This window comes from Clarias gariepinus, chromosome 14 (genome assembly GCF_024256425.1).
Source record: "Clarias gariepinus isolate MV-2021 ecotype Netherlands chromosome 14, CGAR_prim_01v2, whole genome shotgun sequence".
Lineage (NCBI taxonomy): Eukaryota > Metazoa > Chordata > Actinopteri > Siluriformes > Clariidae > Clarias > Clarias gariepinus.
The window spans coordinates 28,387,501-28,414,713 of record NC_071113.1 but is presented as its reverse complement, the minus strand read 5'-3'; the positions used below and the strand labels follow the sequence as shown (position 1 = coordinate 28,414,713).

The 27,213-nt window shown below is 40.2% G+C and overlaps 1 protein-coding gene across 4 annotated transcripts in view; it reads left to right on the top strand.

The window, feature by feature from the left end:
- thrab (thyroid hormone receptor alpha b) overlaps nt 1–27,213 on the top strand; it is a 155,999-nt gene that overhangs the window by 67,306 nt on the left and 61,480 nt on the right. For all 4 annotated transcript variants that reach the window (XM_053511120.1, XM_053511117.1, XM_053511121.1 and 1 more), the window contains one exon: nt 1,220–1,294. The gene's annotated coding sequence lies outside the window, so the exon portion shown is untranslated. The remainder of the gene's footprint in view (nt 1–1,219; nt 1,295–27,213) is intronic.

Sequence of the window (27,213 nt, the reverse complement as noted above, 5' to 3'; positions counted from 1 at the left end):
GCTTAGTGTTTAGATGAGACAAACGTACAGTAAGTCGCTCTGTATAAGGGCGTCTTCCAAATGCTGTAAATGTAAATCTAATTGAAGGTACGTATTATCAGAGTCCTGAGGGGAAATACCCCATAAACTGTATATACAAGGCACGTCTCCATGACAACGCTGCCCTCACAACAGGCAAAAATAGTGTGTTTCTTTTCTTTTGAGAGAGAGAGAGAGAGAGAGAGAGAGCACATTTAAATTACACACAAAACCCAACGTCAGCATTTTCAGAAACATCTGTTCCATTCTTTCTTCCTTCCCTGTCTCTGCACTTTCTTTCTTACTCGTCTCTTTCCTTCCTTCCCTCTCTACACACTTCATTCCTTGTTTGGTTTTGCATGTCGTTCATTCTTTTCGTTCTTTTTTCCTGTCCTTTCCTGTCTCTTCACTTTCTTTCTTCTTTTTCTTCCACATCTTTAACACGTCTTCCTTCTTTTCATGTCACTGAAAGTCCTTTCTCGCTTCCATTCTTTTTTCCTTGTCTTTTGTACTTCCTCCCTTCCTTTTTTATGTTTCTACTTTTCTTTCCTCCTTCCCTTCTCCCTCCTTCTGAGCTTTCTTTCTTCCTTATCTCTTTCCTGTCGTCCTTCCTTTCCTGCCTCTAAAAGTCCTTTCTTTCTTTTTTGTTACCCCCTTGTTATTTCCCCTTCTTCCTGACTTCCTTGTCTCTACAATTTATTGCTTCTTTGTTTTTGCATGTTGTCTCTTCCTTCATTCCTTTATTTTCCTTATTCCCTTTCCTGTCCCACTTCCTTCCTTTCTTCGTTCTTTCCTTCTTTTCTTTCCTATCTCTGAAAGTCCTTTCTCTTTTACCTTCTTCCACTCCTTTTTAAATCAGATAACCTTGAGCTCTCTGTACAGAACACTATGACTCTTTACCCTTATTTCTGAGTCTGCATTTAAATCACACACAAACTCCAACATCAGCACTTTTAAAAGCATCCACTTCACATTAAAGCAGTGAAAATGGAAAGTCTCCCCATTTTTGAAGGCCATTTTTTTTTCTGAAAATGTTAATTTTCAGTGGCACAAAAAACCCTACAGTTTTCCAAAACATCCCTAGGCAGGCCTCAGAGCTAACAATCAAAGTTGCCTTCATGCTTGTTTTTCGTACTCCGCACTATTTCCGTGTTTCCTCAGTTCCCACTCTTGACAATGCTGTTTCTTTTTCCTCTCTCAGGGTGCTAGTGAGACATCCCAGAGGACACGGCCCAGAGACAACAGCTAACCAGACTCGCGTCTCAGAATCACACTGGTAAGTACCCATGATGTCATAAAGTCCTGTGAGGCTGCTGAAAAAAAAAAAAATCATCCATCAGATCATGACATTACCATTAAAATACACACTGAGGCAGCCTGAGGGAGGGAAGGTACGACAATGAGATCAGTCATGTACACTTTTAGAAAAACAACAGCAAAAAAAACATTCTCTAAAATTCTCAATGGTTCTCTAAAATATTACTTTCAGGTTGGCTACGGATCATCGCATTTTAAATTTTTAAATTTTAGGTCTGTAGGGGAGATCCTCTGTTTTAGGGTTTTACAACCAAGAGCAAGTAATTAAAGAACCATTGAGGGTGTTGGATGGAACCACATGGTTCTCTACTTTGGACAAGAAATGAGAAGAATTTCTTGCCCAATGGGTTTACGTAGGTGATTCCCTTTGAGGAACACACTGAAGAACTTATGTTCTTTACTTTGGACAGAAATGTATTGTAGGGTCTTACATGAAACCATTGAATGGGATTCTCTTAGAACAACTACTTGAAGAACCAAGATTTCTTAGTTTTGTATCAAATGGCTTGCAGATTTTTACATAATGTAAAGATTTTACAACCATTGGAGTGCTACCCTTAGAAGAACAACTTAGAAGAACCAAAGTCCCTGGTTTTGAAAGCATGATGTAATAAGGTTGGAGGGGGATCCATTTAAGGACACACTTTATGATCTTGTTTTCCTCTCTTTGGACGAACATTTTTGTTTTTCTATGGTTTTTTACAATCCCGTTAGAAATGGTTCGTCTTGAGGAACAAACTTGAAGAACTTGTCTGTTTAAGGGTTCTGTCCATCGCAGTGTTAAAGCTCTTTCATAGGCCTGGTAAAAAAAGCTCTGTGGATGTTTCTGTGAAGGATCTGGATCGTGGATATATATGGTGCATATATATATATCAATCCTCTATCAATCTGTGCAAGAACCTTAGCAGAGAACCTCAGATTGTCCCGCTAGGTGATCTCTCACTGTGAACCAGCGGGCGTTGAAAATATGTGCCATACCCGCGTTGGTAATTTTCTGTTAAGAGATTTATGATGTGTGCTTCCAGTGTGTTCTTTGAGCGAGGCCTGAAGTACTAAGCAGGAAATAAAAATAAAATTCCACCACACATCTCCGACCCCGGGCTGACCGTGCGTCTGGGACATCAGGAGCTTTTATAAACCTTTCTCAGTTTATCCACACTCGCATTATTCAGGTTGATGTGCGTTTGTTCGCACGTATATCACACCCAAACGGCCTGTATGAAGTCCTTCACCAGTCCTTTTAACGTACCATTGTGTCCTGTACTGAAAATGGCCTGTAGTCTTGTGTATCTACAGTATGATCCACGTCCCAATGCAGTGTTCACGCGCTCTCAGTAAACGCTAATGGAGCGCCTGGAGCTTAATTGTAGTGGATGGAATCTTGGCATGACTCCATGGGCATTATGAAGCTGCTGAATCAATAAGCTGTTATACAGATACTGGAGGAAGCATTTCAGAACGTTGTGATGTTCTCTACAGCTCTGCAAAGTGGGTGTGTCCGTTCAGACTGGCAATGCTGCTGACAGGATAAAAAGAAATTATCAGTTTGATTTTCTCTTTTTCTGCATTTTTGCTATGAAACAAAAGATATTGGGCTAGTTAAAAATTCTCGAGCAAGGCAAGTGTTTTTTCCTCCCGCTGGGTCCTTTGCTCACCATTCCTTGTCGCTTTGTACACCGATTACTATTTATCCACCTCATGACTTCTTTGAATGCTCAAAAATTTCATCAGTTTTTTATGCACACTTTGTTTTCTTTCATCTTAAAAAATGATATTCTTTGTTAAAAGACTATTACTGGTACAAATTGTAGAATTCCTTACTCTGGATCCTTACATTTTGTGTTTTTTTTTTTTTTTTTGTGTTCAATTTCCCTTTTTTGCAGTAAAAAATGTTAGGATTGAGCCTGAATGGGATTGCGTCTATTGTTTGTTGCTGTGAAAGAATTTCTTTTCAAGAGAAAATACTTATTGGACATTCTACAAAGAACCGTCAAAAAGTCCCCAGGAAGACAAATCGAGGATACTAACAAGGTCCTGATTTTTACATGACGGTCCAATGAGTTGCATCAGACCCGATCAAAGACCTTACACTCGAAGTTTCTACGTGTTACCTTACACCACCAATCAAAAGTTTGGTCCCCTCTTTTAACTCCATGATCGTTCCTCATTTTTATTTCTTTCTACACTGTAAACAATACTGAAGGCGTTTATCCAAAATACACAATAATATCCTTTGAACAGTTGATATTAAGATGTTTCTGCTATTTATGTTCTGTAAAGCTTCATAAAGGCTCTAATTTGAGGTGCTGTTTGTTAATTGGTGATTTCTGAGGCTGGTAACTCTTAATGAACTTCTCCTCTGCAGCAGAGGTAGGTTTTGGTCTTGTTTTCTTGGCAAGGTCTTCATGAGAAACAGTTTCATCATGGACCTTAATGGGTTTTGGTACCTGACAATACGGTTCTTGTAGGAACTGTTCCAGAACAGCTGACCTTCGTGTTCTAAAATAACTGACTGTTGATGTTAAATTAGAAGGTGCGTCTAAGGTAGTGCCTTTTAATTGGTATTATAAGTGTCAGTTTGGGTGCAGATTCTCAGTCTGATCCATCAAGAGCCTTGGGTGACCTGTTGATTTTAGCTTGTACATAATCAACCCATGTGACTCCTGTTTGGTTGAAGTTCATTGTTAAAGGCTTTGGACTACTGATCTGAAGGGTTCAAACCCATGCACCACCCAGCTGCCACTGTTTGGCCCTCAACAACTTATGTGTGTAATGAGATAAACATAAGTTGGTCTGGACATGGGGGTCTGCCAAAAGCTGTAAAATGTACATATAAAGTGCATGGAAGCACAGGCCACAGTGGGTATATTACTGCCTCTCAGCACCAAGGTCTCTGGTTTGATCCTGAGCTTAGGTTACCTTCAGTTTCCTTCAATCTCCCAAAAGCATGTCAGTACCTCGACTGGCTATGTAAATTGCCCCGGGGTCGTGTCCAGGGTATGTTCTTAACTTGGGATTCCTCTCGATTCATCTCAACCCTTACCAAGCGTAAAAACACATATTAAAGATGAATATATACTGTAACTGAATTAACAGTCGTTTCAATGGTTTTCACGTCTTTTTGTTACTGACCGGAACTCGAATGAACTTCTCATGATCTATCACTTGCCTGTGACTTGAACACACATTTAAAATCCTTTAAGTAGTTCTAAAAGGTGGTTTGAACACCCCATTCAGCTTTCCATAAACTGTTAATCTAGGACGGAAGAATAAATCCCATGCACGGTCGTTCGTTGGACTTCAGAGAAATAGCACGTTGCGTTCTTTGAGCTGTGCAGTGAGGCGTGTACTCGAGCTAATCAACAGCGGCATTCCAGATTACTCTCGAACCTGAATGGCTCAGTGCCAGTGTTCTGGGAGCAGCTATGTGCTTTTCAGGTCATTTGAAAATGTCAAGCACATAACTGAGACATCAAGCATGCATTCAAGTGCGCTAATGATCTAAAGATGATTGTTCCTGTTGTGAATTTATAGTCTGTTTATGCTCTCAGCAAAAGCCGTTACTTTTGTGTGGCTAAAATCTACATTTTTTATGAAAATTCATTGTTTAAATGTAAGGGAATGGCACACTATGTGGTATACACTTTTGTACAGTATGATATCCCCTTTTTTGGGGATTTGTCAAAATGTTTCCATATGTCACAAGTTGGCTAGCTTGTGGAATAGCTCTGGTTGAGATTACGGTGCGTATCCCGGTTATGACTTTTACGATTATTGCCTGCCTTTGTAGACTGTAAGTTTTTGCCCCCAAAGCTACTGTAACAATCAGAACCTATTTCTTGTCCACAATACCTCTGTGAGGTAACTTTGTCCAGTTCAGTTCCTTTCCAAAAATCCAATGTAACCAATGAGATTGAAGTTTCTATCCAAAATGCCAAAGCTTTATATTGCTTTATACAATATAGCAGTTTATCCATTAGTTTATACTGCTATATTGCAGTACAGTTAGATATCTTTATTTTCATATATCCAGGCTAGAGAAAGTTGCGGTCAGAGTGGCAGGATCACTCGTAGAGCAGATGCAAAAAAATTTTTTCCACCTTCCAGAGCAGTGTGTGGCAGTATTTCAAAAATCACCTCTAAACTTCAAAGAAAAATTTGTCATATGATTGCAAAATATGAGTTTTTGCAAAAGCTGTAGTAAATTTAGAGATTATTCAGTTGTAAGTTTGGTGGTTCGTGTGGTTGAGGGTCTGGGTTGCTGATTGGAAGGTCGGGAGTTTGGGCCCCGTTTCTGGTGGGTTGCCGTGGTTGAGTTCTTGGGCAAGACCCTTTACCCTTCGCCCCATACAACCAAGCCACTGCATATAGTGCCGGTTCTAAGCCCAATTAGGAAGTAGGAGAGTTGCGACAGTAAGGGCATCCAGGGTAAAACCTGTGCCTGATTTTGCGGATCAGATGATTCGACTGGGCGTCCCCTAGGATAAAAGAGACAAAGACCAAGGGTAAAAAAAACATTTTAAGTTTACCAAAATAATTTAAAAATTCTGAAATAAAAATTGACCTTTTAAATCAATTAATTGAAATGACCAACAAAAGATTGGCTAATCTGCATAATCCATTAAATCACACGGCTCTAACGATTTTTTTAAAGATTTTTAGCCGTTGATGTCCCGACGTCTGGTTTTTGTTTTAGACGAATTTTCAGCTATGAGCTGAAGCTGCTCTGTTGAGTTAATATACCTTATGTAAACCCGCTGCTCTCTAAACCTCTCTAGACCATCTGTTTCATTTTCTCAGCTTCTTTATTTCTTGCTTTCTTCGTGCGCGAGTATAAACTTATTGTTGTAGCATAGAAACCAGAGTGACTGGAAAACGTTTATCAGGAGGTGGGGGGGGGGGTGTAGTTGTGCGGTCAGGATCTTGACATTAGGAGGTGTGTTTGCGGTGGGACTTGAAGGGAATGCAGGCTTAGCACTGATGTTATAGTCATCAGGGCCTCACAATCCAGGTTTAGACACAAAACGTGTCTGTTTGTGTTGGAGGGGGGAGGTGGTGGGGGGGGGGGGTCAACTATAGACGGGCGACGTTGCAAAGCGTCTCTCGGTTACAGCCGAAACATTCTTAACACCTCATAAATCTCACCTGCCACCAGGACGCCAGAACCCCCAAGCTCCCAGCATGCCGGCAGGAAGCCGAGTGGAGAGCGACGGCGCGCTCGCATTGTGAAACGTATCGCCTCTCTGTATACGATCGCTGATGCTTATCCCCCGCAAAACGACAGAATAATGGTCTGATCCATCCATCAAAGCTTACAAAACAGGTTAGGGAGGAATGGTTAAGCACGTGTGCTGCTTCTTCACAGAGAAGCAGGTCAGTGTGACGGCAGCTCGGTGTTTCTCTTCTCTGCTGGCGAAAAACGAAGGCATGAGAGGAAGCCGGTTTTACGAGGTGTCGCAGCTCCTGCTCTGGCAGCGGCTCCTCAAACTTCTGTAAAGATCTTTGTTTAGACTGCAAAACATGGCAATGATGAAATACGGCGTGCTTGCAGAATGTCAGAACATGCTGGCAGGAGGCGGTAAAACCTTCTGGAAACAACCTAACTGCTCATTTATTTAATTTCCGCACTCATAAATACTTCACTCTACGTCTGCTATAAAACGAGAGAGATAAAACGACAAAGTCGTTGAGTCTTAGTCAGGGGAATCCCAAAATCCGGTTTTATCCAGAAAATCTCCTCTATGCGATGTCTGTGTTTCTTTATTACAATGTCTGCTGTGAAAACGCTCTACAGATGAAACTAAATTGACTAGAACTATTTTGGTGCGGTGGTTAACGCCGCACTTTGCTCCAGGGTCCCCGCTTTGCTCTTCTACAGGCCCGTCCAGTGTCCTCACCCTGGGGGAGGGGCAGGGGTAGGCTTCAGACCCACATTAAGAATGAAACAATGTATAAATGAGCTGAACATGACAGGACTGCAGATACATCAGCAAAGATGAGATGATATCGCTTTAAAATTCCAGAAAAGCAGCACTGGAATATTTTAAGGAACATTAGCAGGTGTTGAGTAAAGGTCACACTGCACGTCTCACAGCCGGGGACAGATAGGGAAAGATTCTACCTCTCTCTCTCTCTCTCTCTTTCTCTCTCTCTCTGTCTTTCTCTTTCTCTTCCCCTCGTTCTCTGTCTCAGTCTTCGCTTCTGCTACTTAAGTGTCTCCACCTCTGTTACTTCATCAATGGTCTGCTTCAGTCTCTGCCTTTGTGTCTTCCTCAGTCTTGCTAGTCTCTTTTATCTCTCTCTTTTATTCTCTGTCTCTGTGTCTGCTTTTGTTTTTTTTGTCACTGCTTCAGTCTCTGCCTGTCACTTCACTTCCTCTGCCTGTCACTGCCTGTGTCTCTGGCTTTTTCTCTGTCTCTGCCTTTGTGTTTGCCCCTGTGTCTGCCTTTGTCTCTGTATATGTCTCTGTCTCTATCACATTTCTGTCCCTGTCACTGACTCAGTCTCTGGCTCTATCATTGCTGTTGTCACTCTTTACCTCTGTCCCTGCACTACCTTTGTCCCTGCCTTAGTCTCAGTCTCTGCCTCTGGCTCTATCTCTTTAATTTCCTTGCCTCTGTCACTGACTCAGTCTCTGCCCCAGCCTCTATCTCTTTAATTTCTCTGCATCTTTTGATTCAGGCTCCGACCCTGTCTCTGCCCTAGTCTCTGTTTCTGCCTTGTTTTTTTTTTGGTCACTGCCTCAGTTTCTACCTCGGTCTCTGCAGTCTGTAGTGAAATATCTGGATTTTCCATTTGTGCCACAGACGCTGCTGCTGCAGTCCCTTCCCTCCCCTAAGTGATCAGTAAGGGACCGAAACCTCCCCAACTCCCACCCTTCTAGAATCCCCCATGCTAATGCTAACACTTAGCTAATTTAGTTCACTGACTGGTATTCCATATGTGTCCTGTCCTGTACAGCACTCTCGTCTTCTTCTCATACAGAACGCATAGAGAAGACTCCTTATTACTCTGTACTGAACCTCGTAAGCGAGAGAAATTCCACAGTAATCATTCTACTGCTCCCCCGTATTGCTGGTTAAATACTTTCATTTGTAGGACTTCCTCCAGGTCAGGCCGTGCACTTTCCATGTGTTTGTGTGTTTGTGTGTGAGGTTTTATTATTATTATTATTTTTATTTATTTCCTTATTTCCCCTGCTCTCGAGTCTGGGGTTACGAGCCTCGTCTGGTCTCATCTGACTGAAAATACCTGCCCCCGGGGGCATCGGCGTGGTGCCCGCTGAGTGAACTTTGCTCAGCGGAAGGCTTTTCTACAGATCTGGTCCCTCGTTCTCCCACACCACAGCCTCACACACATCACACACACACACACACAAACACACACACATAATTAGACAGTTGTAGTTACACACCCTTCCATGGAAGTGGGCCTAACAAGAAAAGCCCCCATCCCCCTAAATCAACACACACACACACACACACACATACACTCTCACACACACGAGAAACCCTCCCTGTCCTGCTAGACTCTTGTTATCTGTGTGTGTACGTGTGTGCGTGTGTTCTTTCTCTTTTCCTTTTCATCCTTATATCCAGACTGCAGAGGAAGCTTTGCTTTATTTTTAACAGAAACACAGAAAAAAGAAAGAGGGGATGACGGGGGAGGAGGGAAAGAAAGAAAAGAAAAGGAAAGAGTTCTAGGTGTTGTTTTGTGTATGTGTATGTTCGTGTGTGTTTGACTTTCCTCAGACGTGAGAACTCAAAGTGCTACAAAGAGTTTTTCCGTTTTCGTCTCATACAGTATTAGCGACGTAGAACCGTCTTGCGACACCGCGATGTCCACGTGACATATACGTAGAGTCAGAGTTCTAGTGTCTGCGTGTTGGTCCATAGACACACACTCATTTACAACACCACTTGCATGTTACAGGAACTCAGCTGGGAGTTATTGTCACATCCCCCGTACAGTCATTTTTTACCTTGATGGTGTCCAAGCACGAGTGAAACGCTGAGATAAGTGCATCAGTGTCTCAGGGGATTATACAGAGAGATAAAGGGAGTTTTTACTCTCAGTACTGTGTTCTGTTTATTCTGTACAATCAAAACTTTCACTTTGACTCGAACGCCCTTCACATACTGCGTGTGTGTGTGTGTGTGTGTGTGTGTGTGTATATACGCAATTCCCATTGCTGCCACTGTCAGGTTTGTTTCAAATGTGATTTTCAGCTGAATCAACTTTATTATTTATTGCTGTTGTATAGAAACTATAGAGAGTAAAATGTGTCGACTCAGCTAACAATTTAAGGTTAGCAGGACGTTCCTATAACGTTATGATACTGGGTTCCAAGAACATTCAATCTGCCCAGTTTTCTGAACATTCTGGAAAATATATGGGAATTAAAAATGGTCTGAGAACTTTATGGAGAACCATCCTGGGAATGTTTTAGAATATTATTGGAATCTCTTTTAGCAAGGTTTGTAGAACTTAATTGTAGGTTTTTTGAAAACGTTCTGGGAATGTTTTGGAAAAAAGTGCTGTGGGAATGTTTTTGGAATGATGCGGATAACATTCTTGGAACATGTTCAGGTTGTTTTGGTTTAAGAAACTTTGATTGTAGGTTTTGGGAGCACTGCTGGATAACATTTTAGCAACATTTAAGAGAACGTTATTATTTTATTTTATTTTATTTTATTTTTTTGTAGCATGCCCCCAAATTTTTTTTCTTTTTCTTTTTTTTTTTTTTTTACAAAAAATATTATAGCTTCAGCCCTTTAATAAAATTCCATGAAAAACGAGTGTCCGTGATGTGGGCCGATTTGTTTACACACGTCATTTGCATGTGTTTGCCTATTTACTACCTATTGCCTATTCATCCACTGTCCACTATATTAGGAACACCTGCACACCTGCTGATTTTATGCAGTTGTCCAAAGAGCCAATCATGTGGCAGAAGCACCACACACACAATCAGGCAGGTACAATATCAAGAGCTTTAGTTCATATATGTTCACATCAAACATCAGAATGGGGAAAAGTGTAAGCTTTATTGATTTTAACTGTAGCATGATCATTGGTGCTAGATGGAGTGAGAGTTTCCGAGGATCATGAAATTTTACCCAGAACAGTAAAGTTTACACAGATTGGTGCGAAAAAAAAAAACACTGTGTGAGCATGTTTCAGAGATTTCAAACACCTTGTAGATCAGATTCAGGTTCGGGCTTCCAGAACGAATAAATTTACTCGAGTAATCAATCTGTACAGCCGTGGTGAGCAGAAAAGCATCCAACAAAACATCATCATCATCACCATATCATGTTCCTCTCCTCTCAGCCAAGAACAGGAATCTGACGCTATCATGAGCAAAGGAAAAGGGAACGTTGCTTCCAAATGTAATAGTTAAAATGTAGTAAAATACGGTATCTTTATTCTTATTGTACAAATACAGTGAGATTCTGGACGTAATCTAAAGAAATGTGGAGATAAATATATACTTGCTTATATGTGCCAAAAATACAGGTTTATATGGAATAAGTGATATGTTGTATACAGAAAGACAGCGTTTGAAGCAGCAGACAAAACCCGCTCTTTCTCTCTCTCTCACACACACACACACAAATGCATTTTCGTAATACTGGGGGCGTGTTGGCCTGAAGATTCAGACCAAATTGGGAAGCAACAATTTGCCGGCGTATAAATCGCCCACGTTTTAGTGAAGCAGCAGCAGCAGGACGTCTCTCATTTCACTAATGGCTTTAAACGCTTTCTAAATTGTTTCCTTTCGCACCGAAGGCCGACGTGAAACACCGCAGAGCTTGCTGCAAATGCGCAACTCCACACTGAAACCCTTTATTAGTTGTGCTGCTCAGATATAGATCTCGTAGTAAATATATAAATAAGAAACGCCCTCAGCTGAATCAAATCCTGGGAAATTTGAGCCAACGTTTCTTCCAGTAAGAACTTAATGTCAGTTTACTGGACCTCAGTTACATCCCTGTGGTATTTACTCACTAGCTGCCTCAACACCAAGCCAGAGCACCTTATATTGCTAGTTAGCATCAAAAGTCTTGATGCTACTGCGCTAATAATAATAAAAAAAAAAAACTTGATAGAATTTAAGAAATGTTTGGAAAACTTTGCTATAAAAGCACTCGTAAAAAAATAAAAAATAAAACACATATATACATGTCTCTTGGGTGGGTTTTATGCTGGGCCCGTTTTTTTTTCCTTATGTAAAAGGAAACATTTAAAACGATTAGAGAAACGACAGACTTCCCGTCGCTGCTGCTTCACCTTGAGCCAGAGATAAAAAAACAAGCAACCACCGCGATTTTATATTTATACATTATTAAAGTTATAGCGAAATTGCCGTGTTGACGGCCTTCACAACTTCGCAATGAACCTAAATCTGTTTATTATAATAATATTTTTTGTACAGTACAGTGCTGTGCTTCTGTCAGAATAGTACTTATGACTTACACACTCTCTGAATTATCGTTTGCAGACACATGAATTTTTTTTTTTTGAAAAATATTTAAAGCAAAAATATACATTATTCTATTATTTTATCTTGTAAAAGTCTGTTATAAGTGATATTATTTTTAGTCTTATTTTCTATATTAATATAATGATACATATGTTATACATTTATGCATTTTAAATTATACATTTGATGTTTCTATTTTTATTTTATAGTCTAAAAGTAAGTTCTTTTTAAATGTAACTAGAGTACAATAATAGAATTTAAATATTTTTATAGAATGCTTTATATTAATCTTATATAAACATAACCTTAGAATAATTATATTAATATTAATAAAACATACTGTATATATTTTCCTTTAGAAAAGCTCATCTGTAACTGACATATTTCCAGTTTATACTCTGCACCATTAACTGATCGTTGCAAAAGTATACACGCCCTGAACAATTCATTGTTTTTTTTTTCTGTTATTATTTTAAACTTTCAGGCATTATGAATTATGTTTGAGTAAAATTGAAAAAAGATTGCCATGTGATTATATTATTACAGTTTGGCCTTTCACATGGTAACTTTAGTTTCAATATATTGTTACAATAACAGCTGGAAGTGGGCGGGGTATATCATATTAGACATCTTTTAGATTTCTTTTTAATCATTTCAGCATATATCAACATGTATGTCTATAATTTTTACTACAAAATTAATGTTGAGTGCAAAAGTTTACAAACCCCTAAAAAAACACACTTTTGTTTTAAGTCAAATGGTGTTTTACAGTTTATTGATTAACATCATTGCCATATTATAAGTGGTCATTTTGGGGACATTAACACAAAACTTATGCTCTTAACATGAGAAAACAATCATTAGTTACTTAACTTGTATCTAAAATAACATTTATAAATTCTAAATTTTAATAAAATGTGACATATAATACATATTTTGTTCTTCAGCTGCCAGGGCCTTATAATACATTTTAACATGAATAGATGTCACTGAAAGAGAAATGATAAGTTTTTTTTTTTAAATCTTATGCTTATGAGGTATTTTTTCAGTGCAATAATCTATAAAACTTTGACTTCACAGGAAGTGTTCCTCAAACCCTGAGTCTTTCAGCGCACAGCCTGGACTTTGTCCTTTCACACCAGGCAGAGCTGTTTAAATAGTCAGAAATGTGATTCTGTGTTTTTTTTTTTTTTTGTGTGTGTGCACGCTGTTTGAGAGTGTGTGTGAGCATGTGTGTGCGCGTGTGTAAGAAAAAAAATCTTTGAAAGACGTAAATTAAGTGATGCTGGAGGGCGATATTGTGCACCCTGTGGTGTATCCATGGTGTTGCCATGGTGACAACTTTAAGGAAGCAAGCAAGCTTGGGGGGAAAAAAGAAAATCAGAAATTGTTCCTAAATCAGTCAGAAATTGTGCGCAAACTCGGGCAAGTGTAATCATTGATTAGTTTTCAGCTCTCACGGCGGTGCAAGTGCAGGTCGTGCGTGGATTAGAGAGAGAAAGGATGTTTTGTGGACGTTTCATGACGTTAAATGTAACTGTAAACGCATAACAAGTCTTTTTTTTTATTATTAAAAAACTTTATTGGTTATTAATTTGTCTGAAGTAGAATTACTTACTTCCTAGCTCTGCTTCATTACTCCAGGATGTCGTTGATTATTTTTCTTTAACACCACACCTCCCTCGCGTATTCCTTTCCTCCTTTTGTCTCTCGTCCTTCTAAAGTATCTGCACACTTTCCCTCAGAAATGAGAGACGCATTAAGTATCACTTATACCAATGATCTGAGGTGGCCCTTAAGTGTGTGTTTGTGTGTGTGTGTGTGTGTGTGTGTGTGTGTGTGTGTGTGTGTGTGTGTGCCCGCGGTGGTTCGAAGGTGTGGTGTGTGAGCGTAAAGAAAACAGATGAGAAGTTCCTCTGAGGAAGGATTAGCCTCATTAGACGGAGGCGAGTCTGTAATTCCAGCCCTCCGTGCGCTGGCTAGCGGTCGGCTCTAACCCAGACGCAACAGCAACAGCAGGAAAGCAAACAAAGCCGGTCATTAGCGGACTTTCCAGCTTCGATTTCCTCGCCCAGCACACCGGGTGCGAAGCGGAGCCTTTTCTCACCATCTAGCCGCTCTCGGCCTCAGACCGAACGGCAAATTAATAGAGGAGAGTGTACGTAGACACTCACAGACACGATTAAATGAATCCATGCTGACTAACCTGGATTTAAATTGGAAGCACGTCACCTTGAAAGAGAGAGAGAGCAAGCAGGTAAGGAAGAGAAAAAGAGAGACCACAAGAGAGAAGAGATGAAAAGATGGAGTGAGTAAGAGTTGGAGAGAGAGACAGAAAGAAGAAAGACAAACATACTGATTGAGAGAAATAGAGAAAAACAGAGTGAGAGAAGACGGAGAGAGAGAGAGAACACAGAGCAGGAAAGGATGAGAAAAAGACCTTATAAGAGGAGACAAAAAATGATGGAGAGAGTGAAGGAGAACAAAGACGAAATGACTGCAAGACAAACTGAGAGGAAAAAACAGAGCGAGAGAGTGAAACTAAAAGCAGGTAAGGACGAGAAAGAGTAAGTAAGAGTGAGAAAATAGATGGAGAGAGTGAGAGATGGAGACACAGAGAAATGAAAGACAGAAACTGATAGATTTTACTTTTACAGTCTTTTTATTTTACACGCCCCATTGTATACAAATTTAATCAAATAAATAACAAAAATTTATTAGGTTAAATGTTATTTACGTTAATGCACTCCTTTTAGTTTAGATCTGGTGCAAAAAGTCACAGAGTCTCACACACCGTCAACACTACACCGTCCTAAACATGTTTCTAACTTCTGTGTTCTTGTAAATACTAAAATTAATCAGAACTCTTGATTTAAAGTCTGAAGTCTGGAGAACATTTTCGACCGATTACTTTGTGCCAGCTTGTTTTCTGTTCAAGTATTTTACCATTTCGGCCTGACAACGGATAAAATTATAAGCTGGCACTTGAATCTGTTTCTCCGGACGTATTTAAAACCGAGAATAAAAAGCTAAAAAAGTAAAATCCACATGCAGTGATCTTAAGAAGAAAAAAAAAACTTTTTAAAAGATCAAACAAAAACCACAATCTGGAGGATTGCATAAAAGCGTTCAAAGGACATTCCAGTGTGATTTCATGATTTAAAATAGAAATAAAAGAGTTTATTCCATGTAAAGTCCTCCACTGAAGACCAGCACATTTTTTTTTTTGGTTGAAGGTGGTTTATACATTTCCCCCCATTCTGGTTTAATATCTCCCAGTTCGGTGTGCCATGTGGTGTTCACCCTCCCATACAGATTTTTCTCATTTAACACTTTTACACACGTCCTGTACAGCAGCTTACCAAACACTGTCTCTCCTTCGTCCCCGCACTCCAGGAGGGGGGGGGGGCCTCATACCCATCTAGGTCTGGAGCGATGCTTTGCAGAACTGGTCTCAGTTGTTTTGTAGTCTATCAGCTGAGCTCGCTTTTCCGATGTTAGAGGGGACCTCCAGCGATGTAACAGCTGTTTGACAAACCACAGGGACCTCAGTCTCATTCGTCCTCTACCCAAGACGGGTCTTTTCCTCTGATGTTTACCAGGTGCCAGAGTGTCACTATTCTTGCACAGACCAGAGCACTAGTGTCCTCGCCCCTGATGCCCATGATAAACCAGCAGCCAGTGTAGTGTTCCGCATCTCTTGCTTTGTTTTTTTTAAAAAGGAAAATGGTAATTGAGTAATGTTCAGAGTCCTTTAAAAACAAACTTCTGCCTAACCCTAGTCCTCCCACCATGTGTAAAAGTCTTTTGCCTGATGCTCTTCATACTACGTTTCCAGTACTGTACATTTCTAATGAGGAGTCTCTGGATGAACTGCAGATGAAAGGCTGGACTGAAGGATCTTCTGGCTAAGTGCACCAGCTCTCCTGCTCTCTTTTCTCTTTAGGCAGGTGAAATGCGCTCTCTGGTATCCAGTGCAGTCAAACCCAGAAGTAGCTAGAATGTTTAATGGTGGGCCCATGCATGCTGGTTTGTGTCAGGGATGAAGCTGCTAGGGTGTGGATGACCGGCTCAGTCTGCCAGAGGCCTTTAAGGCCTTGTTCACACGGGCGTTAAGTTTTTGGATAAACGAACGTGCTCTGAACGTCCTAGACATTTATGTTGCGTTTTGTAGTGGCGCTTGATTGACTTCTGCACCGGCGTTCGTTTGTCTCTGTCTAACGTCAGCCTGCAGCTCAAACTGTAGTTTGTGTGTTAACCTGTGGGGGCAGTGTGTCGGGAACATGATATGAAAGCGCGCGGCTAGCGGGTTCACTCTCTGAATGCACAACGTGGGATTAAAGAAAGTTTTTTTTTTTGTGGTACAGTATATGAAGAAATGCAAAAATTTCCGCTTAAGTTTTTCAACAGTTAATTTTTTTTATTTTGTCCTTTTCCACATTTCCCTATGTATAGCATGTAGGATCATGGGATATATCCGGTCCTCCGAAGCGTAAAATCAACGCGAAGAAAACGAACTAGAAGCGGTTTCCTTGCGTTCGTTGGATTTTAAACGGCAAGAAAAAGCTTTATGCAACGTTTTTTTAATGCCGTATAAACGCGCAGTCGGATAAACGCACGTCACCAAAGCCCGTGTGAACACTCTCATTGACTCCTACGTGTAGAAAACACTCGCCTCTTGATCCGCGCTCACCGGACGCTACGAACGCAAGAAAAACGCTGGATTTTAACGCCCGTGTGAACAAGGCCTAACAGAACAAAAAATAGTTGCAAATTGTTTTAAAACATAAAAAAAAAGACTCACCCCTGTTTGTGTGTTCATCACTACAGCCAGATTATTAGCAAAGACATATTGGAGTGAGGTACCGTATGTCAAAACCAAAACCAGAAATCTGAGCTCTTAATTTACATACAGTAAGGGAGGTTGAATTGCTAAAGAGTGTAGCATACCTGACAGAGAACAGCCCTGCCGAATACCTCTGTGTACCCTAAAAGAGGCGCATAAAACCACCATTAACCCTTCAGTACACTCTCAATGTCACTTTACAGAGTCCTTATCATGGCTGTGAGTCAAAGTTTTCCAGCGACTTCCACCAGTATTCATATTAATAGCGAGTGTTGATAAATGAGACTCGTTTTTTAAATCCAATAGTCTAGAGATGCTCAAAATATAATGACCTAAATATATTCTGTTATGATGAACGATCTGCTCTATTACCCATGTCAGTCTTGAGGCTAATGTTTTTGAGAGCAGCTTATAATCAGTGCACAGTAGTGAGACCGGGTGCCAGTTCCTCAGATATGTCATGTCTACTTTTTTTGGCAGTAGGGTCAGTCCTCTTGCAGCTTACCAGGAGCTTACCTCCTTCCAAATCCTGCCCAATTACTGCTCAGAAGGCCTGGTCAACCTCTACTTTAAGACATCTACAGTATGCCTGGTGCCAATCCATTCTTCAGTTTTTGGAGAGCATTATGATGTTCTTCCAGAGTCAGCTCTCTGTCCATGTCTATGGCATCTTTCTGACTGCTTTGGTAGATTTTAAAGAAAAGCTTTTTATAATGCATATGTCCCTGAGCACTCACTACTGAGAAGAACATGCCTGTCTGTTTGCGAATTTTGATGGGCTCTGATAAAACATCCCAGAACATCCCAGACTGCTCGCACAGCATGTATGACTTTTTTCAATTTGTTCTTTTGCTCAAGACCAAAAAAAATAAATTGTTGAAGGAGCATCCACTTCAATCGTGAGCAGACGAGCGCCCCATGTGATGTAAAGCCTAGCAGGTCATTCTTTATGGCTTCTTTGGTTTCGATGGTTTTGGTGTCCAAACCATGGAGTTCCACTGTTTCAGTCTCTGGAGCTCTTATAGATCCAACATTGACCCTTCGTGACAATGAGAGAGTACTGTTGACAAAATACGTTTGATTTGCGCTTTACCCAAATCCCACCTAAACCCTGTTTTCTGTGACTTAAGACTAGGCCATAAATAAATAAGGGCGTTTTCACATTACGCGCAATTTGTGTCCCCTGTCCAGGACTAATTGCTCCCCCCTCCTCACTCCCATGCTGGCCAACGTTCACATTATTTTAGTTTTCTGTACTCGCGTACACTTGCGTATTTTGCTATTTATTCTGATACATCAGGTGGCAATATGCACCTAGTTGGTTTCCGAGCCACCATTAAACACAACGAGAAGAAGTGAATGAACCAGGAAGACAATCTTCTCCTTATTTCTAATATAAATCTATATTATATATATATATATATATATATATATATATATATATGTTGTCAAGAGCAACGCTCTCGTGTGCCTTCCTGCTGTATCGGCTATCGCTGTGTTGGTCAGAGGATGATATTGTGCTTGCACTAATCCCCTTCCGCATTCAGCTATGATTGGTTTCCATATCTGATTCGATCCGTGCCCGAGAACACTGTACTGTCCTTGAGACCCCTTTTTTCTTTTTTCGGACACAGTTCCTGGGTGTGGAACGTTTGTGTTCTCACTGATCAAAATTAAACCAGACTTTGGGGTCAAGTGTTCTAGGAAACGATCCCTACGCCCTAATGTGAAAACAGGAAACAATAAAACTGGCATCTCCTAAAAATTCAGAGTAAAAAGTCTAGTGCCATGCTGTTCTGAGAGATGCCGCCCAGAACAATAAAACATTTAAAACAGTAAAAACAATCTAGTCTTGCCAGGGAATGTGTGTTGTCCATGGTATTTGTACCATCTTTGTTTTTTGTTTAAAGGTCCCCATATATCACTTAAATCATGTGCCTCTATCATCCCCCACATGTGCCTACGGGAGGCCATGTGAGCTTCTGTGTGACTCCTGGCCAGATTATCAGTTGTGCAGTTATAATCCCCACCCAGAATTAAAATATCAGCAGCGCCGCAGTCAGCAATTGCATTGTTTAACTTGTCTTAAATCCACCCTGGCAGGAGTATACCCACTGATAAAAAAAAAACTAATAACTCTCATGTAACACTTTCACTTTTAAAAGCCTCCCATTTAAAGGACCTTCTACTGTCTAAGTGCTTGGGATAAAATTGTGAGCAAAAAAACGAGGCAACCCCACCAGTCAGTCATGTGTTATGGCTGAGGATCGCAAGCTCATCCCACTTCTTCACCCAATCAGTAACGGTTCTGACATCACTGTGCGTTTTCTGTAGCAGAGCAACATCAGTGTGCTTCTGTTTTATTATAAGCTCAGAGAGTTTCACTCTGTTTTGTATGTTCCTGCTCCATTAATGTACAAGCTGACATTTACATCGTTTGTTAAATAATAGTGCAAATAAAACAGATATATAATAAAAAGCATTGCAACGTCATGTATCAGAGTTCTCTTTATTTCTTTCAGTGATTTTTATTTTCAGTCTAAATACTGTATCTGTATTTCTAAAAAAGATTTTTGTTTCCTGATATTTTTGACATCATGAACAAACTGCCAATGGTTTAGGAAATAGTTTCCTAATATAACATTTTGTCCCCACTTCTACCTTCCATTTCTACACTCTACCACTCTATTCACACTGCCAATCAAAAGTTTGTACACCCCTTCTAATTCAATTCAGTCTTTCCGTGTTTTTTTTTTTTTTGTTTCTTTCTACACGATGAAATAATGCTTAAAAAAGGTGTCCAAAATACACGATAATCTCCTTTAAACAGTTGATATTAAAGATGTTTCAGCTACTTTTGCTCTGTAAAGCTTCATAACGGCTCTAATCTGAGGTGCTGGTTGTTTATTGGTGATTTCTGAGGCTGGTGACTTTAAATGAACTTCTCCTCTGCAGCAGAGCTCAGGTTTGGTTTTGCTTTCCTGGGAAATAGACCTTCATGTCTCTCTCTCTCTCTCTCTCTATATATATATATATATATATATATATATATATATATATATATGACATGTGTGTGTGTATATATATATGTCCAAAAAAAAAATATATATATATTATATATATATATTGCCTTTCTTTAATAAACATATATAGGACCTATATATGTTATATGAAGAAATAGTACAAATAGACATGGTCACATGTTTTTCTGGTTGTTTCTATGAGCAAAAAAAAAGAATTTAATAAATTAACACATTATAAAATAAAATGATGAATTTTGTTCTACCTGACACCCATTAACACGCATTTCTAAAATGTATAGACCGGGCTGCAGACCGCTACCGGGCCGTGGATGACTTGGTATCTATCGGTCCACACAGAAAGAATCCATTTTATTGACTATCGGAGTCTGCAAAGTTTTTTTATTACCTGTATCTCTTTTCCTACGCTTCTCTCTGTCTCGGTTTTAATTCCCGATAAAAATTAAGCTAAAGGGACGATTCACGAGCTAAAAATGAGTCGAAAACTAACGTCTCTGGAGAGCTTCTTTTTTTAAAGAAGGGAAAATACTCAATGATGAGACCCTGAGACTGACAATAAAAAGATAGCTGCATTGAAAAGGAAAATGCCAAGACTCGGGTACCTAAATTACTGCTTTATCGCAGCAGGTGATTCACACGCTCCATACCATAATGGATGCGACCTTAAAAGTACTTCTACTCTGCTGACTTTGCTGACAAGCGGAATAGCTTGAGATCGGCACAAAAGCACTGAAAACCCTGCTTTCATTTCCAACAAGCTATCTTTGTGAAAGCGAGTCGTCTACAAAAACAAAAACGGAATTACAGACTAGACAGGTGTCTTTTGTCCCGCATCGGTCCTAGATGGAAACGTCTCGTTGCAAAAAAACACAAGCTCAGGGTCAGGCTCACACCGATTCTGCTTCATGGTACGTCGTATGTATTGTGCACTTTATAATCCGTGGTGCAAAAAAGGTTGGAGACCGCTGGTCTAGGGTGTCAAAACTTTTGCCTCATACTGTATACAAAGGGAAAGAAGAAAACACATGCGCACACCTGGTATTGCTCACATGGAGGCGTGTGTGGGGTGTGGAGCTGTTCTAACCAATCACAACGCCACACACCCATATTTAGGCAGTAAAATCCTGCGTGTGTGTATGTGTGTGTGTGTGTGTGTGTGTGTGTATTAGAGAGAGTGTTGGTTCTGTGATTGACACAGTGAATGTGAAGATCTAATCATTTCCCGCCTGTGGTATTGTCCCGAGGTTATTGTGTCAGCGCACCCTCAGGGTCCGGACTTGCCCGCTCAGAAGTATTGGCACCGCAGTTCCCACATGAAAGCAGGAGTTTGAGAGGCTGGGCGTTCGTTGAAGGAAGTCGTTTGTGTCTGTGCTGTTTAACACCAGCTTCCTGTCTGTTACGCCGCAGTCACTGAGCCACCGCACGGTTGACGCTGTTACAGCACAGACTTACAGCCCAACAGCCGGGGGTTTAATTACACACCGCAGTCTCGCTTCCAGATTACACAAACTCGCCTCAGCGTGGCAGCCTCACAGTTACTGATTCCGAGAAATCGTCGGTTTGTCTCCGTGAGAGGACCCTGATTCTCCACTCTGATTGGTCGGAGGCTGGTGATTGTTGACTGACGTCCCCAACTGTCACTCCAGGCAGGATTATGGAGTATTAATGCACTCTTTCTAATGCTTTACTGTTTCTATGATAATATTCACGTTTACAGGGACCTGTACAGCATAAACTGAGAAATAAGAGCTAAAAGTGAGGCGTTTCCCAAATGGGAAGTTTATTATAAATTATTATAGATGTAAAATGATGTTACTGATTTTAACTGGAATCGTTTAATTATATTATATATATTTATGAGTTGATAATAGACGGCCTGGTTAAGCTCAGTTTTATGTGTTTATTCTTTACATGTTTTATAAATAAAGAGGATGTTTAAGTCAAACATGGGACTTTTGATTGTGCAAAATAAGACCGTTCTAAGAGTTAAAACTTTCTCTATATAGTATAATCCCCTGTTACACTAATGTGCTTATCCCAATGTTTTACTAGTGCTTGGACACCATCAACGTTTTCTCAGCACAGGCTGAGGTAAGGAATAGTGTAAGGGACAGCATGAAGGCCATCCTGATGATCATCATGAGGAATGGTGTAGGAGATGGTGGGAGTAACAGCATGAAAGACAGCATGAGGAACAGCATGAATGGTTTAAGGAATAGTTTAAGGGACAGCATGAGGAACAGTACAAGGATCAGCGTGAGGAACATCATGAGGAATGGCCTGAGGGACAGCATGAGGAACAGTACAAGGATCAGCGTGAGGAACATCATGAGGAATGGCCTAAGGGATAGCATGAGGAGCAATATAAGGGACATTGGGGTGAAAATCATGAACAGTATAAGGGATAACATGAGGTACAACATGAGGAATGGTGTAAGGAACATTATGAGGAACATCGTAAGGAACAACATGAGGAATGGTGTAAGGAACAGTGTGAGGAATGGTGTAAGGAACATCGTGAGGAATGGTGTAAGGAACAGTGTGAGAAATGGTGTAAGGAACATCGTGAGGAACAACATGACCTGTGTAAGGAACAGACCGAGGAACAGTGTGGGGACCGGTGTAAGGTGCATGAGGAGCAATATGAGGGACATTGTGGTAAACATCATGAGAAACACTAAGGGAATACATGAGTTACAACATGAGGAATGGGGTAAGGAACACGCTGAGGAATGGTGTAGGGGACGGGCATGAGGAACTGCATGAAGAATGGTGTGAGGAATTCTGTAAGGAACTGCCTGAGGGACAGCGTGAAAAATGGCGTAATGAATGATGTAAGGAACGACATGAGGAACAGCACGAGAAACAATGTAAGGAACGGCATGAGGGACAGTGTGAGAGACTGCGGGGAGGGTGAACTTCCCTGCTATGACCTTGAGGGCGACAGCAGGATGACTGGTTAATCTGAGTGACCCCTGGAGTCTGCGTCCCTAATTACCTGACATAATTACTCAGGCAGAACTGTGTGATTAGTCTTTCTAAGGGGAAAGCAGCCAGAGATTAATGTTTTAGGTGTGTGTGTGTGTGTGTGTGTTTCCATTTCCCACTAGATGCTATCTGATTGTCTTATGTGAGACATAAAACACTCAGGCGTGCTGTGGTGGGAAAATAAAATCAGAAGCGGACGCACAGTTTCCAGGAATTCATTTCAGCCAGGATGAGGAGAGGATGAGACGAACTCAAAGCTGAGGCTGGCGAGTGTAAATTAGCTGGTTAATAGCTTGACCGGTTAACACTGTAGTTCTAAGAAGATAACGAGCATCTCGTGTAAACGCGCAGTGTACAGTAATTAGCTGATTACTCAGGATGATCATTAAACGATCAGGCGTCACTTAATTAAGTCTCTTTTAAGTCCCGAGTGGCCGAAGCACAGCGAGGAGCGTCCCCCTGTACTGTACGCCTCGAGACGCCACATCGCTTTATAACTCTGTAACACGTGGAACAAAAAAAAGGGAGGGGGGACAAAAAGAGATATATTTTGTCGGGGAAACTGTTCAGTTATCTGCGCATCACCAGAAGGCTGAGATGAAGATCTGGCTCGTGTTTCTCAATAACACGGCAAGATGACAGATGAGAATGTGGTCCATCTCCTCAGTCACTTAGCCGAGACATGATCCTGGAGGAGTGTGGAAAGCTTGTATTACCTCACACACACGCAAGCCATTTTTCAGTAGACGTCAGGGGTCACCTTCAGAAAAATAAGTACTGACCACTAGGTGGCGTGATAATACTGTCCTCCAAGTGAGCAGTTTGAAAAGATGCGGGTTAGCTGGCGTCGACAGTCTTCGGCTTTCCCCACTGAGTGGTAGTAGTAGTCTAAATGTGGGCGCCCCCTAGTGACATGGAGGAATTGAACACGACTAAATTGGGGAGAAAATCGGGGGGGGATAATTCAGTTCAACGCAATTTTATTTGTATAGCGTTTTTAACAATTGTCATTGTCGCAAAGCAGCTTTACACAATCAAAATAATTATTTAAGCTTGTATGAGATGTAAACATGTATGAATTAAAATGATAAGATTGTCCCTGATGAGCGAGCCGAGGACGACGGCGACGGTGGCAAGGAAAAACTCCCTGAGATGGCAGTAGGAAGAAACCTTAAAATGACGGTAGATTTAAAACTCTAGGTAAATTTTTTTTTTTTATATTATGCCGCCAATCCAGTGAAAACTGATACCATATAATGTCACACCGAACAAAACTATGTGACGTTACAGACGCATCTGAATGTCTAACCATGACCAAAAAAATACTTTTTTTTGCTTTGTAGGTCCCCGTCAATTTAACTTAGCAACAAATAGCGCCTGGTTACAAACAGGCTAACGCGACGGTGCTGGAGTTTCTCTTCACACAAAACAATGTCTGTATTTTTGGATGGAAAAAAAAAAAGAAAAGAAAAATGATATTTTGCATCTGGAGTCACTGAACATATTTATTTCACACAGCTCTCATGGACCGGTAGTGAGAGAGATTTCACAAGGCACTTCTTTGTGTGACTGGAAATATGGTGTATTTATAGTCTGTAGTGTGTGTGTGTGTGTGTGTGTGTGTGTGTGTGTGTTGACAATCATGAAGGTGAACCATAAATGCAGAAACGAGTAGAGGAAATGCGATGTAGCAAGTCTTTTGTTTGAGGTTGTTTTTTTATTTTATTATTTTTTATGAGGCTGCAGTGTGAGTGTGTGAAAGTGTGAGTGTGTGAGTGTGTGAGTGTGTGAGTGTGTGAGTGTGTGAGTGTGTGAGTGTGTGAGTGTGTGAGTGTGTGTGTAGTACATAGCATAAGGATACTCACACATGCAGACGCATATGAGCCACAGATGTTACTCTGATTCGGTCAGGTACACTGATCATAGCAGATACTGACACACACACACACACACACACACACACACACACATACAGTACACGCATACATACACGCACATGAACACTCATACTAGAGAGAGAGAGAGAGTGAAGGAGGAAAACGGGGGACTGGGACATGATCATAAACTCACTCACACACACACACACACACACACACACACACACACACACTGAAGATTGATAATAGTTGTTAGAAGAAGAAAATAAAAGGGATGTAGAGGACAAGTGTGTGTTCCGACGTACAAAGCAAGAAATATATTCACTTGGCAACATGATGATGATTGACAGCAGTCATGTGACCTCAGCGTAGCATTTCTCTTTGAAATGAACTCGTCGTTCAGTTCCCTTCCTCCTTTCCTCTAACCAAGTAGCTGTTCTGAGGCCCTATCCCTCCCCCACCACACACACACACACACACACACACACACACACACACACACAGAGGTGTATATTAGAGTCAGGTTAGAGTTTAATTGATCATGATAATATGAAAAAGCTTGCTGTTCCGCTCTGAGCGTACGTACACACACACACACACACACACACACACACTCGTCACCGAGCGCACGTGCGTCAAACACATGCGGGAATCCTGGAAGCGTTTGAGATTAGACACATTAATAAGCATTCTTATTAGAGCTTTCATCCTATAGTATTTTTATTAGGTATGTATTTATATCAAATTTAAAAGTCGTGTTGCCAGATTGGTAATTAATTTTTTTTTATTTCTTTGTAAAACAATGTATGAACTACAGTATGAGTTTTAGTCCTGATATTGTCATTACAGTGAATTACATTAAGTCTCCTACATACGAACATTTGAGTTACGAACATTTGAACGTTCGCACTTGCTCAATTATGAAAGTTAGATCACATGACCAGCATACATTGTTACATGCGTGCAGTGTAGCATCCCAGGATGTCCGTAAGCGAGCGTAAAAGCAGCGACGATGAAGCTGGTACTGCTAATAAGTGTTGAGCATTAATGATGGAGACGAGTAAAAATAATTGAGAGAACTGAGCGAGGTAAAAAGATGCCAGACATTGCTCGTTCTTTTACCATGAATCGTTCACTCATCAATGTAATTCCAAAAAACGCTGTAAGTCTGTAATATTTTGTGTATACACAATCGTGTTAGTATCTTACTGCCTAGGCAATGTTTGTTGGACTTACGAACAAATTGGACTTACGGATGAGCTCTATATGTAGGGGACTTACTGTACTTACAGCTCTGCCTAAGCGGGATTTGGGTGATCTGGCAACGCTGTTTGAGAAACTTTAGTTTATTCAGTAGTATAGAGATAATCAGGGCTGACCCACGTAGTGTCACAGGAACAATGTTTGTGTTTCTGTTCTTCTTTCTAATTTCGCAGCGCTTTCACTGCACTACTCCTGCAGGTTGCAGAACAGGAAAAGAGTCAGAGACGAGCGTTAGCAAGATCGCTAAACTGTCCTCGCGGAAACTTGTCATGTCACATAGTGATACTGTCAGTTTATTCCAAACGATTAGATCAAGGTGTTTGCACAGATGATGTTTTCCTACTGAACGGATTATCTACAGAATCAGACTTGTGCCAAAAAGGAAATGAAAGATTTAAACAAAAATAGATAAAAATTAATTAAATAAGAGTAAAAAAAGATCTTTATTAATTTTTTTTACAAACAACTAACTTCAAATCCCCCGAAATGTCTTTTCAGATGTTCTTTTTCAGTCTTAACTTAAAACTAAACTTTTTCTTCTTTATTTAGATCATAAATGCTTGAATACGCAAACTGCTCATTAAAATTATTTAAAGAAATGTAAATGATGTAGCTTTTTTTTTTTTGAGACAGAAAAAACACACCTCTCCTGTTTACTTATACAGAGAATCTAAAAAAATTAGATTACAATTAAAAAAGCAGCTGGGGAATGAGGATACAGCATGGTAACATCTGGCCAAAAACAGCTGGAAAGTATTGTAACACTCTGTAAAGTTTGTGCTTTATTTAAAGTACAAAAAAATTCGACTTTTATTTATTTTATTTTTTTTTGTCTTTTCTGACACAAATCGGATGCATATTTATTGAAGTTTTTTACCGCCTTTGTCATTCTTTTCGGTCGGGCCGGACCAGGCCAGTCTGATCCAATTGATGTGGTCACATGATGCATTAAAAAAAATAATAATAATCTGGTGATTATTTAGAATAATAATTAAATATTACGGTCAGTGTAAACTGACTGTATCTGCTTGAAATACTGTATTACAAATACACTGTGGCGTTCGAGGAATAGTTTAGTGCTAATTCTTTCATCAGCTCTTTAAGACTAAAAATATCTCTGAGATAGATTATGTGAAGAAGAAAATATGAATCAGGCAAAGTTTAACACTTTAAATGGTGGCTGAAATAAGGAAGTCCCGCCCCTTTGGTAAAAAAATTAATCTGCCAATCAGCTTATTGGATTAGGCATGAGCTTAAAATTTTCATTTTTTATGTATTAATTTTAGTTTTTTTTTTTAATAAATGTCTTGCTTATAAAGTAAAGTAAGATAAATAAAGCAATTAATTGAATAATCAAAGGATTATTAAAAGTTAGAA